Source organism: Haemaphysalis longicornis, unplaced genomic scaffold (assembly GCF_048455015.1).
Source record: "Haemaphysalis longicornis isolate Haplotype H1 unplaced genomic scaffold, Haemaphysalis longicornis Haplotype H1 scaffold_5, whole genome shotgun sequence".
Classification (NCBI taxonomy): domain Eukaryota; kingdom Metazoa; phylum Arthropoda; class Arachnida; order Ixodida; family Ixodidae; genus Haemaphysalis; species Haemaphysalis longicornis.
In genome coordinates, this window is record NW_027526385.1 from 57526298 (window position 1) to 57545037 (window position 18740).

At 45.4% G+C, this 18740-nt stretch overlaps 1 protein-coding gene across 1 annotated transcript in view; it reads right to left on the reverse strand.

The window, feature by feature from the left end:
* The window catches only part of LOC144138261 (GTP-binding protein Rhes-like), a 78859-nt gene extending 66960 nt beyond the window's left edge, over window positions 1–11899 (reverse strand). The window contains exon 1 of the mRNA XM_077670446.1: window positions 11590–11899. The gene's annotated coding sequence lies outside the window, so the exon portion shown is untranslated. The remainder of the gene's footprint in view (window positions 1–11589) is intronic.
* Between the last annotated feature and the right edge of the window lie 6841 nt (window positions 11900–18740).

Sequence of the window (18740 nt, forward strand, 5' to 3'; positions counted from 1 at the left end):
TATATAACGTTTCATGTTCGAGGATAGCCCTGTAATGCCCAACGTATCATAAAAGATACACCATCTTTAGGATTTTTTTTTACTCGCACCTGGGCTTTTTGACCGCCAAGAAATACCAATTGTTTAATTTCTGATACCTCCTAAGCCTTTGTCAAAAAACTATAGCTCGATAACTGGCCGCATGGAGTCTCAAATACAGTTTGAGAGATGTATTCCTCTATCGAAAGCGCGCCCGGCGGGTCTACACCTACTTTCAATGAGTCTATGATACGCTTTTTTATGGGGTATATAATACATTATATACCTACTTTATATGTAGGTATACATTATACCTACATGTAAATGTGTATAGGCTACATTATATACCCACATTATATATGTAGGTAATAATATACACTCACTTTTTATGCGTTTATGATATATTATGTAATTTTATAACCCCATAGAAAAACTTTTCCTTCGTGTTTCTTTATTGTTTGAGTCACAAACGATTATGTAATAAAGCATCAGAATTTTTATCTATCGTTTCCATTGTTTGGGATTTACAGGCATGCTAAACTAATGCGCCAAATTATTCTACTGCCCGGGAGTTGTGAGTGGAAAGCGCGGAAGCACCATGAATTTTACACTTGGAAGGCATCGCTGAAACGTCGAACCCAAGAAAGAAACGGCTTCAACGATCCCAACGAAAGAATGAGAGATTTTGATAGAAAAAAGAAAAAAGAAACGAACCTGTGAGACGAGTATTGAAAGTCGTCCGCAGAGATCATAAAACCGTCGTGGATGAGTTACGACATAAGTTCTCCGAGCCTCTTGAATCTTGTCGTAAAGTGTGTGATCTCCATTACGGCTTCCCGAGCATGGAGTATCCATGAGCACGCCGTCCGCGCATTGGTTTTTCTCGGCGGCCTCAGATGAAGAAGGCGTAATGTCGGTCCGGTTAAGTAAATCAATTGAAAAGTTTCTAACACCCGCAAAGGGTGAAAAGAAAAACTCGAAAAGTCTGGGTGGAGACGAAGACGACGACGACGGCGAAGACTTCAAATTTCGTCTCGACGGCTCAATACTCATCCAACTCTGCTTCCTTCCTGAAGCTCATTGCGCAACATATCGTTCGAGAAAATCTCCCAAGTGGGTGGGGTGGGGTAGCTAGAAACGAGGAAGGACTGGCCCTAGCTGCGTGGAAGAGGTTTGTAGTTTTCGTCCGTCGTCCAGCTGGGCCCCTACAGTTTGCAGAATTTTAGCTTTTTTATTATCTCGAAAAAGGCTTTACTCTAGCCATAATCAATAGGTAGGTGAGCCGCAGTTTTCGTTTTCGGGTCATTATGAAGTGAGATTGCAATGGCGGCTGGGAATATTTTGATTGCTGTTTTTTTCCTTGGCTTTTCTTCTCTCTTGCCGTCGTTACTGACTGACTGACTGACTGACTCACTCACTCACTCACTCACTCACTCACTCACTCACTCACTCACTCACTCACTCACTCACTCACTCACTCACTCATTGACTCACTGACTCGCTCACTCCCTCCCCCTCCCTCCCTCCCTCCTTCACTCACTCACTCACTCACTCACTCCTTCACTCACTCACTCACTCACTCACTCACTCACTCATTGAAAGGCCATAAGCCAATTGGATAAGCGCGCGAAAAAATGCGTTGAACAGTCACGTTACGAAGACTCTGCGGTCGTTAATGAGTGAACTAGCCATTATCTGCGTCAGCTAATGCTCGCCCACACTGCACCCTCTGCGAGAGCTAGCGTCTTTCTTTTGATCGACGTATCTTCTTTACAGTCGGCGGTTAGTTCGTTTGAGAGATCTGAAATAACAAAACGCTAGGAACGTATATCGAAAGCTCGGAATGACTAGTTGCCTCGCTTTGAGTGTAAAAGTTCGTGTGACACACTCGTCTCACGTGTAGCAAAGCTCGTCTTATGAATCGCAATATGTGTGGCACAGCTAGCTTTACAGGTCTTGCAACTGGTCCGCGTCGCTAACGAGGTGTTTGGCTCGCTATAGTGGCTGCTTCTGCTATTTACACTCCAGGTCACTGTAAATGTTTTTTTTTTCTTTTGGAAATGAAACACAAAAATTATCTGCGATTATCATCATTGATCACAATAAATAGCCACAGATAACCTGAGATAATCAGGATATTAGGAGAATAGAGAATACAGAATAGATTAAGACAATAAATAATCAGGAGAGTAGGAGGAGTTGTGTTTGCGCGCCAACTTTTAATGCATTAAGCCGGAGCTTCATGTCTGAGTTGGATGAAGGCCTAAACTGCGCTTACATGTCGCTTTCTACCATAAAATAACACAACAAAACCAACGAGGAAAAAACGAGGGCATTCTAGGAGAGAGGTGATTGTGACGTAACCCTTTGTTGAAACTTCACACCATTATTCACGCTTTCGAACGCCATATTTCGTGTTTAGTTTTCTCCCTGGTCCAAGTTGTGTTGAAAGCTCCTGCTCCGCAGCCATTTCAAAGGGAGTCGGGGACGCGAGCCATCTATTCAATGAAACGAGTTGGGCTTGCACGGCGGCCTTTCTAGTCCGCACGGCTTCCCAGCAAAATAATAACTCTACAGCTTCCGTTCGTATCTCCAATAAGCGAAGCCCCTTAACGGCCTGTCTTTCAGTTTTTCTCCTATGCAGACCCATTACGCGGAACGAAGCGAGCTAACTTCGAGCGAACGACATTACCTCGTAATGCGCCGTTACGTCCTCGCTTCGCGTTTTTGTAGTTAATATTTATCTTCGAGGGACAGGCTGTGGAAGCAAGCGGTACGTCAGTGACGACGTTATTATGGTGCAAAAGAAAGAAAAACAAGCTCCCTGCTCATTTGAGCTTCAAAATCTGATGTCTGTCGAGGGTGGTATAGCCATACTCATAACTGCTTCAGCGAACTTTTGCTCTCGAATTTTTTGTGTTCTGGTGAGGTATTTTTTTCTTCTGTTCTGTAAACCACGCGTTCAAAGTAGGGAAAAAACCGAAAGGAAAAGTGGAGGCCTGTCACTGATGTCATTATGTTCGTTCTTTTGTGTGTACGTAACGGGGCTTCACAAATGGCAATCTCTTGTCTGTCCCGGGCGGGTTAAGAGGTAAGTTGTTTTAATAACAATATTGAATGAAAAAAAAATCCGCTAAAATTCACTGCTCGGCTGACTAAACCGTCACCTCCGATAACTTAGAAGGAGAAAAAAGAACATTATGCCTGAAGTGGGCAAATAATATACTATGGCAACGCAAGGCAGGAACGGCTGGAGGAATACGGGAGAGACCTTCATTCTGCGTTAAAAACAAGCAAGATGATGATAATGATGATGTTGATGATTATTATTATGGTGCTGATGATGATGTCTTTAGAGTATAGTTTTTTTCGCCCGAGATAGCACATGGGACAAACAAGCACTATCGAAGGGAGCTCTGTGGCTTGACTTACACTGCCTTGGCGTTGTGTCTTTCCGCTGCAAGTCGTAAACAGGAATTATACAATGTCCCCTTTCATAGGAGAGATAGAGGGAGACTTTGATCACAGTTGAAGTGAGCGCATTCATGATCGGGGTCTTCAGTCCAAGACTCCGTTGGTACGGCCGGCTGTCTCAGCCGTTTCCGCTAGCAAAAGCTGCGTTTCTGGGCAGAGCTGGCCAGCGTACTCTCCCATTGCTCGCGTGAGGGGTTGGGGAAGGGGTGAAGACGGGATTTTCTCTAATTTTCTGGGAAGGCCTATCATGGATATGTCGAAAAGTAGGGGCGCTAGCACTGCCCCTTGTGGTGTAGCACGACTGTCGCATTGTATCGGGAAAGACTGGATGTCGCCAATTTTAATGATGGCAGTTCTATCAGACAGAAAATTCTTGATGTAGGATTGCGTCTTTTCCCCGCAACCCAGGTTGCCAAGATTTGCGAAGATTGCTTTGTGTGTTACATTATCGAACGCGCCCTTAAAGTCTAAAATCAGGCTCGCTTCATATGAGGCGACAGTGACCGTTCATCGAACCTGCGAACACATGTTCAGTGAGACCGCGTCTACTATACGCTAAACCACCGTGATGGACGGTAAAGCTACTTTCAGTCTAACGGTGCGTGCTGCCTCCCTTAGATACCGTGTTTGCGTTCAAATAAGCCTCGGCTAGTAAGTGGAGCTGTTTTTAGGGCAAAGTCGCCTTTCTCATTCTGCGTACGAACCGGGGTTAACAGTGGTTGACAACGCAGCGTAGTGCAACGAACCTGCGTGGGAAGAAACAGCCCTAATTTTCCGTATACGAAAAGCCGTCAGCCGGCGCTACGAGCACGACCCCCCGGCACGAGTCGCTATATATTAAGCAGATTAGCGTGCACGTGCTGCCAGCTGCGTCCGCAGAATATTCGCTAATCTCTGGCCGCGGAAAAGGACGTAAAAACAGGCGTCTGACGTTGCGTCATCAACGCAAGGCCAGTCCGTCCATTGCGCGTCCGTTATGCGCGTAAATGTATGGTAATCCGTTGCGGGCATTCTAAAAAGGGAATTTCCTACCGAATAAAAGGGAGAACAATCTACTGTGAGGCGAGGCTTAGGGCGCAGTAAAAGTGCACGGACATGTTTTTGCATCGAATGTGGCGGATTGGAATTTTAATGTGAAACGCTGGTAGCCTGCTAACCCAGCACTTTCGTGTCAACCGCCGGTCTTTCACACAACGCATGTGAAACGATGTAACGAGGTCAAGTGGAAAGAGAAAAGACAATGAAAGAAGAGAGAGACGCGAAGCTGGTGTGACGTCACGTGTCACCACAATGTCGAGGTAGCATGTGGCGGAGGCCTTTCGTACCAGAAAGCTTAATATTTTCTTGAGTTGATAGTGAACAGAGGTCAAGTTGGGGGTGAGGGGTAGGTTATGTTGAACAGTGGTTATTGAGAGGGTAGCCAAGCGGGGGGACAGGCTCACAGATGATGGGACGTCATTTACTACCGCAAACGTAGGGAGGTTCTTGAAGGTCACGTGTTTCTTTGGACGCCACGGCTGCTTGGACACACGACAAGCTGGGAAATGCGCGCGTAATTTGAAATAACTCAGAATAAACTGACGAGGCGCTGCTACTATCACAATCATTACACGCCTGCATAACATAATCGTTGCTAGGGGATGCATGCCCGTCGCGCGTTGCTGTGTATGCCGTGGTTGGTTGGATGAACTTCAAGCTGGGAAATGCGCGCGTAATTTGAAACAACTCCGACACCGACGTCCCACACGTCGTGCGCTGCTGCGAACGCCGCAATTGCTAGGATGCACTGCATGACGGCGGATGAGCGCGTAATTTTCTTGTGTGGAACTGGATTGGAGTTGCAGGTTGGTGGTATGACGTCGCAAAGACACTTGAAATTACCAACTGTTTAAGCCGTATGTGCTACCGCGATTGCTCTGCGTTGCATACGGCTCACATATCCTAGAAAACTGCTTAGCAGCAATTTTCCAATATTTTTTTTTCGACAGGAACAAAGAGGGAAGAGATACCAGAAATACGAATAGAAAAAAGTTTTGAGATGTAGCTACCTGTTCCGTCAGCATAAATTCAACCCCAATTGTTTTGGAACAACTTACGACAGTATTTGATAAAATACGAAGCTAAAACGAGTGCGATGGCTCCGATGGTGTACGGTAAACTGTGGTAACTTAGCACAGGCCGTCGTTGAAGAAAATATGTTTGAAGGTGTACTTCTGATAGCAGTCACATCTGGTCACAGCAACTGAAGTTTTAGAACGTACTTGCAAAGCTGCTGCTGATACTTCTGCAGCATGTGTTTTTATACACACGTGGCGTTTTATTCTAAACGTAAATCTTCGCCTGCTTCGTATGCGTGGCGTAGACGGCGCATAGAGAGAGCGTAAATGATGCTGAAACAAACGGTAGCTAGCAACAAAAGACAAAAAAAGCAAACGAAACTGTTTGAGCTACTTGTCATGCATTGATTAATGGCCAGCTGATCTGGAATGGGCTACTAAATGGAACAGCCTCGAACCTGAAAACGTTGCCAAATGGCATGACCGTCAGCGCGTAGCTCCGCCGTCCCACCTACTGTCGAGAACCACGTGACGTCTGCGTTCCGAAGTTCCACCTGCAATTGGGTTCCGCCTGAGCAGTTACGCCGTTGCGCTCAATCACGCGGAGGCGACCGATTCTGTACGGGCCACTGCTTATGTGAGAGTACGGACAACGCTCGTATCAATTTGCGCTGACTTCCGCGAAGAATTGACGCCGCCATAACCAACCTACGCTACGCACACGTCTTTGACGAGAGATTCCGCACGTGTGTCTTTATATGACCCTTCTCCGGCCCACGCGTATCTTTAATACATAAAGGAGGCAATGCCATTTAATGCGACAAACGTGAGGAAAAAATCGGCTTCTCAAAAAAAAACAATAAAAAGGTAATGTCGCCGTTGGAAGATTTTCTCAAAGACGGATCTCATTTCCTAGTGCGTGGGGGAGATGGGGTTTGTGCTTTTGGGCCCTCGCACACGGCTATGCTCGTTAGTGCAGTTACAATTGTGCGAACAGAGTAGTTTCAGAATCGTCTGCACGGTCTGACGGGCGATCCGGCCAAACCGCAGTTTCGCAATCAAAGCACGACCGACCTCTGACTGCGTATACGCGAGCAGCAAGTTATTTGCACAGCATCCCACTCGTTGTGCTATCTCGCTACTGTTATTTTATAGAGTGCGAGGGTTTGTTTTGTTTTGGGATAGAGGATTACTAAAAAATCGATTTCTTCAATTATGACTGACGTTTTGAAAATAACACCCTTAGCGCCCACGTTAACTCTGAAAATATTTTCTCATTGATAGTTGAGTTTCTTTTTCTCAATGGTTTCGGTAAATGTTAGCTACCCAGAGAAACATTGCTTTAATGCGTTCGGTGAATACAGCATTCCCGAAAGTAATTTGTTATCCTGTCTCTAGAAACTGGTACGTTTTATTTTTAATTTCTGATTTTGAGGCAGTTGCAAGGTGAATATCAAACGTTTAGAGACGCAGCGCTTGAAAGTCACAGATTTCTTTCACAGAGAAACAAAAAAGAATCGAAACTAGAGACAAACGGTCGCGATATTTCGTAACAACGCCAATTAAACAGCTTTTATGCCGGCCATTTGCAGCCATAATGGCTTGCAGCTGTACCTGGCAAAAACGCGAGAAAAAAAGAACAGGTAAATACAAGAAAGAAAAAAAAACAAAGAAAGTGAGGTTGGGCGGTTTTAGTTCATCGTTTCTTGTGCGCTCTTTTTAATCCTCGCGCTTGGTTGGACGAAAGACAAATACCCGGCACAGGTTTCGAAAGCCTAGTCTCTCTAAGTAACGCGCGTTTCTTTTTAAAAACATCTGGAGCTGTTAATTTGCTCGCGTTTTAGCGCTTGCTTTTTTGCCGTGCATTTGTACGCAAAATTCGCGGCCACCACTGGGCTGTGAGCGCGATTTAGAAAGATCATTAACAACCTCGCTCGTAAAATGCGGCTGGTTAAGCAAAAAAGGGCTGCAATGGCGCAATGCCTACTTCGCGCCAGCAGAATATATGACGATTTGCGAAAGCCTCAAATTCGAAATTGCGAGTCTTTTGCGCGCTAGGAGAACGTCTGAAAAGAAAAAAAATTGCTAAGCACCATCCTTTCTTTGGTAACGAAGCCAAAACCTGCTAATCGTCGTCCTTCCTGTGACGCCTAAGGGCGCAAAGAGCCACGGAACTTATAGCAGCCATGGCGGCTTTCTTTACGAAGACCCGACTATGAAAAAATCACATAATGCGATCACATCTCATGCAGTATGATCAGATCAGATCATACTACACAAGAATACACCATTTAGTATAATTCCTCTGTAACCAATGGGTCTGTTTGTCACAAACGGCAATGTCGGTAAGCCCACCTCAACCCAGTTCTCGTCGCTCTCCTTTGACCTTTTCATTCGTTAAGCCTCGATAACATCCTGTCAAGTCTTAAACTACGCTGCGCATGCGCAGTTTGTCCATGCTGTCGACTGCGCCAATTGATTTTTCGCTATAATAAAATGGCTGCTCTCAGGGCGAGCAGGTTCAAAGAGGTTGAAAGAAATCTACATAACCCACTCTAACTGCAGTAGATTACTCTGCAGCTGTGTAAGTGGCGCCATCTATGCACCAGCGTTTGCAGTCAAGGGCGAGTGGGAACTTAAACTTTACAATATCGCGACGCTCGTGTCAAGATATATCCCGAGAATTTCGTTTTAAGCAACTACAGTAGAACATCCCTGTATTTGCTGCTGCAAATGGTTCTCCCTTTCTGGGCTTTAGTTTGCGGAGACGTCCCAAAGCTGTCGCGCTTATTTTGCGTCTACACCACAGAGGGCGCTTGCCAAAAAAAAAAAAGCAGTGATGAGGCACTCAAAAAAAAAAAATCTTAAAGTGCAAAGTCCTGAAATTTTGCCCGTAAGGCGCGAGATAAGAGAGACATGTATCAATCAGTAGCTTCAGGGTGTTCTGAAATTCGACCGCTGTGATATTGCGTTTGCCTATGGTTTCCTGAATACTTTATAGGTACTGACGTTTTTTGAAGGCCCTGTTTTGTTAACGGATCCTGCGTAATATTTGCGAGTTTATGGCATATATGCCATCATGAAAAGGTAATAACACTACGAACTTCCCAACAGTTCTTGAGGGAAGGGGGCAATATATAAAATAGGCATTAACACTTGCATAAGAGGTTCTGAACGCACTTGTTATAAATTAAAAATCATGCAAAACTGATGCCTAAAATGTTTAGATAAATTTGCGTGCAGTATGTTGCACAGTTGTGAGACCGCGCCAAACCTGTCGTTCTTTTTCCAGAGTTCCGACCTTACGCGCAGTTTTTCTAACAAAAATGTTAAATTAGGTGTTGCCAGGTCAGCCTACAAAATTATCTATAGTACAGCTCTTTTTGATAACGCCACCACTCGTTAGGAAATTTACGGCAATTTTTTTTGTCTCCGCGCTCTACAATGTAATTCTGAATACCACCACCAGACAACGAGTTTAAATGCCATTTTAGCAAATTGGATAAATAAAACAATTTTTTATTGAAATATAAAATACATCATAAAGAAGTTGGTTTCTAGCAGCTGTCATTGAGTGATTTTCAAATTCAGAGAGTACAGCTAAATTTCTTCAAAATATAAATCAAGTAACACAAAATAAATCCAATGAGCGTCGGGACGGAACCGTTTCTGGGCGATCTTTAGCACATTCAGTCTTGTTCCGCATTAGAAAATTCCCGTGATAACGTTTTCAAAATGCTAGGCAGGGTCATTCGTCTAAATAACCCGGACGCATTTCTTTGTCGTTCATTCTGCGTATTCAAAGCGATTAGTGAAGCGGAGTTCTTATCAAACGTAACGACCAAAATCATTGCCATTTTATGCAGTCAAACTTTTCATGGAAGCGCAGAAAAAAAAAAGCACCCTTTCTTCGATTGGAGTAAGCCTAGATCGGAATGTTGATGCACGCATGGTAATTTCGGGTAGTTGAAATGCAACGAGCGCGAGGATTGACTGCTTACACACTTCAACTGCCTCGAAAAGAACCGCTTAGCGCGAATTCCCGCTGTGAATTATTACCGCGAATTCCCGCTACAAGTTCCAGCTTGCTAGCGCGTTCAACCATTTTTTTTTTCTGTCGACCTGTTGAGAAATTTATTTTAAGACGTTTCGCGCGGTATTTCCGGTTAAAAACGGCTTGTTCCTTGGAAAGAAAACGCGGGAAGAAGCGAGCAGTGCAATCTTCCCAAAAAGAAAATCTGTAATGCAAATAACATGCTTATTTCTCGCAAATCATTGGCCGAGTTGTAAGGATTCCGCGAGGTTCGGCTTCTCTAACGCTCTTTTGTTTCTGTACTAAACGCGAGAGTTGGGCATGCAACAAGGAGATGCACCGATTTTTCGCACCTTCTTCGCTCAGCGTAGCAGCTGTCACCACGCATAGCGAAAGCGGGAAAAGCGCGCTCGAGAGCTTCGTACTGAGAAACCACCCTCATCTTACGTTTTTAAAACGACACCGGTGTTTCTCACGTGCTTCAACGTTTTTTGCCCGTCCACCACATTCAAAAATCCCGGGAAGAGGATTTTTCTTCCGATTTTGAAACACATCCCGAATAAGGTAAGCGAAAGGGAAGCGTCGATAAAACGTCCTCTTGCGCTTAAACCTCCTGAGAACCTTCCCGGAGAAAAACAAGGTATTGACCTCAAGGCTTCCACGTTTTAGTCCTTGCAGCGGACACGCCTTCACAGATCCCACGCACCTCTGAAGTCAGTGAAATGGACACGCCAGATAACACTATATTTGTCTTCTTTTATCGTAAGCGCCACAAGCACTAAACTTCGTCTGAGCCGTGCGGAATAAAAGAGGAAAATCGAAGAATGTCGGCGAAGGATCACGCCACGCTCTAAACAGCTGCTGTAAAGACACGCAAGAGCGCATGCGTTGAAAAAACCAACTTCGGCGGATTATGTAGGTGTAGCAACCTCAGCAGAACAGGTTTACTAGACAGGGAGTGAGTCACAAGCACGCACCGTTAGATCCTACCGGCGCCGCTTAGTCGGAGCCAGTGGTTTCTCGGAAACGATGGAGCAAGCATCTAAGCGCAATTAAGCGGCGCGAGTGAACGCCAAACACGTACACCAAATCCGAAGCCGCGGTCGCAAAACTGGCTTCCGTAATGAGGTAGCAAACGACGCACGATCAGCCGCCAGTAATCCTCTGCGCCGCGAAGCTAACGGTGCTGAATTTTCTCGCTAAAGAACTAACATCGCTAACGAATACCTGCGCGTTGCAATTTTTTTGTGTGTGTGCAAACGACACTAGGTCGTGCGTAAACGAAGAAAAATGCCGGTGGTTAAATATTCCTCAGAAACGTCCCCTGTTAAAGTAACGGTGCTTTCGATAGTCTTATCCTCTAGAATAGCGTGGAATAAACAGCGCATGCAAAAAAGGCGTGGAAACAAAAATATGATGCATATCTTATTAATTTTTTGTGCAAACGCTACTCCGTCGTTTAGGAACGAAGAAAAATAGTATTATTAACATTGTCCTGAAGACTATCCTTTTATAAACTAACGGTGCTTGCGATAGACTTTGCCTCGAGAACAGCGTGGAATAAACAGCGCATGCAAAAAAAGAAGCCTAGAGTCAAAATATAATGCATATCCGATTACTTTTTGTGCGAACGCCACTTCGTCGTTTAGGAGCGAAGAAAAAATAATATTAATTAACACTGTCCTGAAAACCCTCTTTTTTTAAACTAACGTTTGCTTTCGATAGTATTTTCTCTGCGAATAACATGGAATGAACAGCCCATGCAAAAAAAAAGAAGTGTAGAGACAAAAATATGAAGCATATCCGACTAATTTTTGTGCAAACGCTACTCCGTCGTTTAGGAACGAAGAAAAATTAAGATAATTACCATTGTCCAAAAAACCCTCCTTTTTTGAAGTAACGTTTGCTTTCGATGTACTTTTCCCTGCGAACAGGGTCGAATTAACAGCGCACGCAGGAAATGCGTAGAGGCAAAAATATGCACGCATATGCACTAATAGAGCTCACCTTCCCAAGCGGCTTGTTTGCAGCGAACTTGCAGATTCTTGCACGGATGCTTGCGACGCACTACGTCCAAAGTCCACGCGAAGTATGTCCTTTTTTGTCTTCTAGCTCACTCGTCGTGCAGTAATGCTGACTCAGCAGTGGTAGAGGAAGAATGCGGCTCCCGACTCCAGCAGATGACGCTGACCAAGAGTCTCATCCGTCCACGGCGAACGCACTCGAAGAGGACGACATTGCTAGCGCGCACGCCGAAGTCGAGCGAGAGCGGGGAACGCACGCCTGTTCGTGACCGTTATGCGCGGAGAACGAACTCGAGTCAGTTGGCGGACGCGCTTTTCTATCGGCCGCCATGGCCCGGGAGCCGAAACCCCGGGCGCGGAGAGAGTCTTCGGATCGAGGGGAGGGGGAGAAACAGCCGTGGCTCTGCTGGAGAAATGGAGAGGCGTGGAAGAGGGGGAGAGCGGTGGTCAAGAGGGAAGGCGTCCGTAGTGGTGACTGTGGCCAAGCGCCTCATGGCGGGATTCGGAAGAAACTCGCCGCTCCCCCCCTCTCCCCTCTCCCTCCTGCCCTGGCCGGGAGACGCACCGGTTGCTGCCGCCACTCTCTCGCAAAGTTTTGCAGGCGCACCACGTGATCTCGTCCCGAACACCCCGCGCGCCGGGGTTTGCTGAACACGGCGTGCTGGCTTAGCCTTGGATCACTTCGCCGGCTCTGCATGGCGATGGATTTTAGGCCCGGGCTCGCCGGCTTTGAAGTTGAAATGGGGGAGAGCTAAGCAAGCGGGGGAGAGGGAGGAGCGGGCAGTTGGAAATATTGGGCTCCCGGGAACGCTTAAAAAAGAGGGAATGGCGACGGCGCGAACGGGGAAGCCTGTTGCACGGCTCAGAAGATCGCAGGTGGCTTTTTGAGGGGCGCTTATCTCGTTGAGCCGACATCGATATTATTATCTGCTTGCGTGGTTTACTGGCTCGTTATCCGTGCACTCAAGTGAGCGCAAATTAAGCTACTGTAGGCCTAGCACATTGCACCAAGCATGCTTGTTTAACATGCACTACATTACATCTAAAAAAATTCACGCATCTCCACAAAGTGAATCATGACGAGTGGGCGAAGCACTGGGGATCTTTCTTATCGTAAATCCCCCGTGGCATTGCCCACTCACGCATGTAAATGAGTGACAACGCGTGTGTACAGTATATACAATTTCAATCCAATCCAATCCGAACAATTCAATTTAATCAAATCCAATCCAATCTAATTAATTTCAATCCAATTTAATACAGTCCTAATCCAATTCAATCTAATCCAATGCTCCTCGCGCATGCGCAACATTGTGTACACGGACGCCAAGCCCCGGACGAAGCGAGGTCCTAAGGTGCTTCGCGCCTAAAAGCAGTGCGATCAGTTCAGTCCAGCTTTGCTTGTATTAGTTTCTGTAAAGGGTGCTCTACCACAAACAGAGGCTTATTGCGGAGAAGCCACAACAAGGCATGGCAGTGTTGCCTTGGCATGCGTACCAAAGAAGAAGTGTGCTTTTGAGAACTTCCGCCGTGAAAGATATTTTGCTGTCGTTTGGCTTAGCTTTCATTCGAATTATTTCAACACAAAAACACAAAAATAGGCTGTGAGACACAGAAGGGAATTTTTCAGTAGTGGAAACGAACGCATTCATGCCCGACATACCGGTGTTGTTTAAATAGGCTGCCTAAGACTTTAAAAGCAAAGATGGTAGAGGAAGTCGATGAAGGATAGGAGAGACCGGAGGGGGGTAAGGGGAAGGAGGGTGAATTCTTTTTGTTTATGTTGAATGCGGGAACAACACATCAACAAGTACTCAAAGTTACAGCAGCGGCTGCATGTTTAGGAAAGACCTTTACAAATACTCAAATTTTAAGAAATTTTAATGAATAAACGCCATACAAAATGGTACATTCCACTAGAGGGAGAGGTGAATACAGCAGATGGATCCTAATTGCGCTTCCCTCAACACACGTTGGCGTACGCGCACAAAGACACTTAATATGCTCCCCCAGGTTCTCTAATCTAATGATGCTAGACGAAAAGTGGAACCCTCGTCTGTTGATATTTCGGAGCACGTTAAAGACCACTAGGTGGTCAAAATTAATCCGGAGCCGACCTCCACCACGGTGCGCCTCATAGCCCGGTTGTAGCTTCGGCATATCACAATCAACCAAACCTTACAATCAATCAATCAGCCATGCTTATAGATAAAAAAAAAACTTCACACCACCCCTCTCCTCCTTCCCATCACTTTAAAGAACGCTATTTCAGCTTTGCGAACTCGTTTTGATGCAAATAAGCTAGACCTAGAGAAAAAGGTGGATTTGCAACCCTCAACAAAAGTATAATACTCCTGGACAAAAAACGCATGTAATATAGATTACTATACTATATTGCACATTGTAGCTCCAACTGGCGGTTTCTTGTAATATGCCATTCAAAAGGGCTGAACTGACGAGCAGCCCAAAACAATCGCATACTGCCGAATTCGGTTTACTTGCTTAACGGCGCTCTAATATTTGTTTGAAAGTTGTTTTCGCCGGAGCATGTTTGAAGGGAATTTTCAAAAGGCATTTATTGGAAATTTCGAAGTTATCTACCCAGGAATACTTGAGAAAAGGCAGATGACATCAAGCAATAGAGGTATGCGATTTTCTTGCCTGCGAGCGCGGTGGAGGGCGCGCTGACGCCTGAGAAGCGATAATAAGAGCCAGTTGATAGTCAGCGCTGTGTCCCTGTCTGTTCTCTTTTGTCCATACCCGTTCAAAACGGCTATAGGGTTTTTACAAGTTCGACGAGATTACTCGCTTTCCCTCTGCTTCGTACCGTGGCAAAGCGTTTTGAGTCTTAAAGGATAATTATGCTACTTCCATGATCCTTAAAATGAAACCCTCATTTATTAACAAGTCTTTTGAAAACTCGATTTTTTCCGGTTCCCAACTGTCGATTGGCCGCTCGATTATTGCTTTACCTGGATTTTTAAAAATTGCGATACATGAAAACAAAAAGCCCTAGTCCTACCGAGTGACTACAAACTGGCATGTCATTTTCTTGATCAATCATCAGAAGGGAGGGTATGTGCCATACTTTTGTCGGCCATCATCGTTCATTACCATCATCATCATCGTCGTCGTCGTCATCGTCGTACTGGTTGTGTGCACAGCAGGTCGAAGGCCTCTACCGAAGATCTCTAGATAGTTCTACCTTTGCCCCGAATTTTCGTAGCTCACCCCCTTATCGAGTCCATGGCTGACCCCTATCGCGTTTACGCTCTATTCGGAGCCACTCCGATAAACGGATGGCCCACCTGTGGGCTCTCGTGCGCATTCCGCGACCCGCACATGCCCATTTTATTCGCTTATTTTGAGCTTCCATCACATAATGTCCACATAGTGACTTGACTGTGATAACGGCATCATCATAATCATCATCATCATCATGTCCACTCATCTTGCAATCAGTGCCAACTGCTCTTATCCTGCGCTACCTGAATCCACTTTTTGGATTCAGGTCTGTCTGTTGGTCTGTCTGTTTGTCTGTCTGTCTGTGACTCGATTCAGCCACCCGGCCAAAGTAATACAAGGCCTGCGCAATAGTCTTGTATAGTCACAGCTAAAGCTACCCGTCTAAGTCCGGTGTAATGTTCATACTTGTCAACATTGTTGAAGAAGAACAAGACATTACGCAAGTATGAGACAACAAATTAATACAGAAGTGATATTTGCAGTATTGCTTTATAAAAAATCTTACATGCTTGATTTTTGCGAAATTAAATACTTCATCAACTGCAGAAACAAAATTCACTCCGCCGTCGCCTGCTGTCGCCCGCGCCACTATAGCTTCTGGCCCCGTTTTAAGAAATCAACCGGCAGCAGTTACGAAGGGCAACGTGAGACGGAAAACAAGCGCTAAATAAAAACACACGACGAGGAGTGGACGGGACAGGCGCTCGTCCTGTGTTTTTATTTAGCGCTTGTTTTCCGTCTGACGATGAACCAACACGCCCAAACCTTTTCCCTTACGAAGGGCAACGTGGTTCTATAAACGCTGAAGTAAGGCGCCTCCATTTACGCGCGTCTTCGCCGTACGGCAGCGTTGGCATCGAGACACCTGGCCTGGAGCAGTGGAACGCGGTAAATTTAAAATGATTTAAGCAAACCTTTGGCGTCTTTACCTTGAGAGGTGCGCGACGCAAGAGGAGCAACGTGAGAGGTGAGCGGGAAAGCAAAGGGGGGCATTTCTTTGGCAAATGTCTACAAAGACTATCGTCTTTTGTCGACATTTGCTACGAAAGGAGCAGATACGCGACCATTTTTTTTTTTTTTTGCATTGAACTTTTCTCATCTCGCGGCTCCACCAAGTTATCGGTCTTCGCCTACTTTTCGTTACTCCTCTCCGTAGCCAATATATTTACCCTGGTGGCCCACCGGTTATCGCTTCTCCACACTACAAGTCCTGCCCAGCTACAATCATCATCATCATCGTCGTCGGCGTCGTCGGCCTGGTTGCGTCCAGTTACACTACTTCATCTTATTGTGAGTAAGGGTATATTAAAGCTAAAGCTTTCTCACTGGGACCGATAGCGTCCTGTCAAAAAACTTATGTATTTCGTTTCATTTCATTTCCCTGTAGACCAGTTGGTCGACCGAAAAGCTCTGATCAGGTCTCTGGACACACGGAGCGTGCCTGCAACAGGGTTTCCAGTGTGTAAAGACAGGAACTTGCCAGACGTCGAAGAGGGACGCTTCTAGCTAAGGCACCACACGCATTGATCATAAAGAAGGAGTACAATAGCGTACCTCTGTCTCATAAGCCACGTATTGGTATGCATTGAGATCGTTTGTATATGCGGTTACTTAAAGCGCGAAAAATCGTCGCATGAGTTCAACCTTTGTTTGTGATTTGTGTCAACGAAGGTTCGACGATTGATTGGAAGCACTTTCAGCGAATTTCGGGCGCCCTTTTTATGTGTGAAAGCTTTTGCGCTTTTCTCAACTTTATTTAGGAAGAGTTGTTAAAGTTTCTTTATTCGAGGTTGCCTTCTAATTCAAGACGCTCATTTCCTATCCGTAAGTGTTATTCCTACCGTTCTTCTTTCTGTGGCGCGGTGGGCTGATAGCATGACCAATACCAAGACGGAGTTTTTTGACAGCGGAACCGTTGTACAAGCCGTAAGTTCGGTGGCGAAGGAAAGACGCAGTGAAACATCCCCCTCGCGAGGGGCACGATCAAATACAGAGCATTCCGGGGGCACACGACGTTAAGTAGTTTGCGTTACGTTAATGTTGTTGCAGTTGTGGCAACTGCTGACGAGAGAGCGCTCGTCAGCAGTAATTTGAATGAGTCAACGATATAAGGCGCGTTCGTAGCGTCCCATTCTGTGCCAGCTTTGTGGCGCAGTGGGTAGAGCACCATGTACATTGCGTTCCGCCCGCCGGGTCGAGGGATCGAAACCGGGCGCCGGATAGTATTTTTTTTTATATAGTAGGGAGGGGTGCGGTGCGGACTACGGACGTCAACGCGGGTGACATCGTGAGTTACTGAAATGCTCTACATTTAAAATACTAAGAAAATGCGGAGCACTCCTGAGCGCGCGCCTCACGGAAACCGCCGCCGAAGCCCCGGCTCACGCAGTGAATTTAGCAAACAAACAAACAAAAAAGAAATCCAGCGCTTTAGTCAAACGCTACCCCGCATGTAATGCTTGACATGAAGAACACGATGATATCGATGCATATGACGATGACTACTACTAGCACAGTGCAAAGCAACGATGGAACGTGCAAAAAAACAATTTCAAACTTCCACAAAAGCGTGGTGATGTGTCCTTCAGTGCTCACGTATAAAAAAATCCTCCAGCTTCGCTATGGTTCAAGCCTTGCGGGACATAGTGGTAGCTTCGCCCGTCGAGCTGGTGGAAGACTGCAATGTAGAGGGTGACTTTGCATCCACCGCTTGCTGCGACCTCTTCGATGCATATGACGACGATTACTAGCACTGTAACTATGCAAGTAAACAATGATACCGAAACTTGACTATGTGTCCGCCAATGCTCACCCACAACAGCTTCGCCATTCAAGTCTTGCGAGTGAGTACAAGCTTCCCTAATTTGTTTTATCTCCACTGTTAATCATGTCATTGACTGCGCTACGATATGCAGCGACTGCTGTGGAAAAAAAACAAAATGAAAACAACGCCTACCATTAGGGGGACTTAGAAGGGAGGATTTCGATATAATCTAGGCTAAATTTTTTTTTACACACAGCGAACGGCATGCATGTTCGCTTTTGCTTAATCTTTAAGGGGCACTCACCTGTTAATATTCCTATGGACTTATTAGAACGAAACCTTGAGCTAGTTGGATCCCATTCATATTTAAAGCGCAGACAGACGATACACAAGAGCACGACAACACAAGCGCCTGTGTTGTCCTCCTCTTGTGTGTCGTCTGTCTGCGCTTTAAATATGAATGGAACTTACTACTTTATGATTCACGGGTTAAAAACCATCGTGCACGAATACGAAACGTTTTACAAATGCATATAAACGTTCACAACGGCAAGTATTCTTATTTTCTATATATGCGACTTGTGTACTGAAATAAATACACAAAGATCTCACCTGCTAGACAGCTGGCGCCATCTAGTGAAAACTGGGTTAACCAAAATGTGTTTCTTGTTTATTTTTTTTTATTTCAAGAACGAAGAGATATAGCTCTGAAAGAACTAAACTGGACCATTACGAACGTGTCTGTTTATTGATAAACATTTTCGTATTGGTACACGATGCTTTTTAAACCCGTGTATTATGAATTAGTTTGTCCCATAGGAATGTGATCATGTGAGTCCCCCTTAAGCCTAAAAATAAATGCCTCGTTTTCATTGTCCTCAGCCCAGAAAAAGAAAAAAAAATCACCCATCTCCACGTAGTGAATCATTACGAGTGGGTGAACCACTCGGCATCGTTCTTACCGTAAATCACCCGTGGCATTGCCAACTCGCGCATGTAGATGAGTGAGAACGCATTTGCTCAGTACATACAATTCCAATCCAATCCAATCCAATCCGATACAATTCAATTTAATCCGATCCATTTCAATCCAACCCAATTCATTTCAATCCAATCCAATCCAA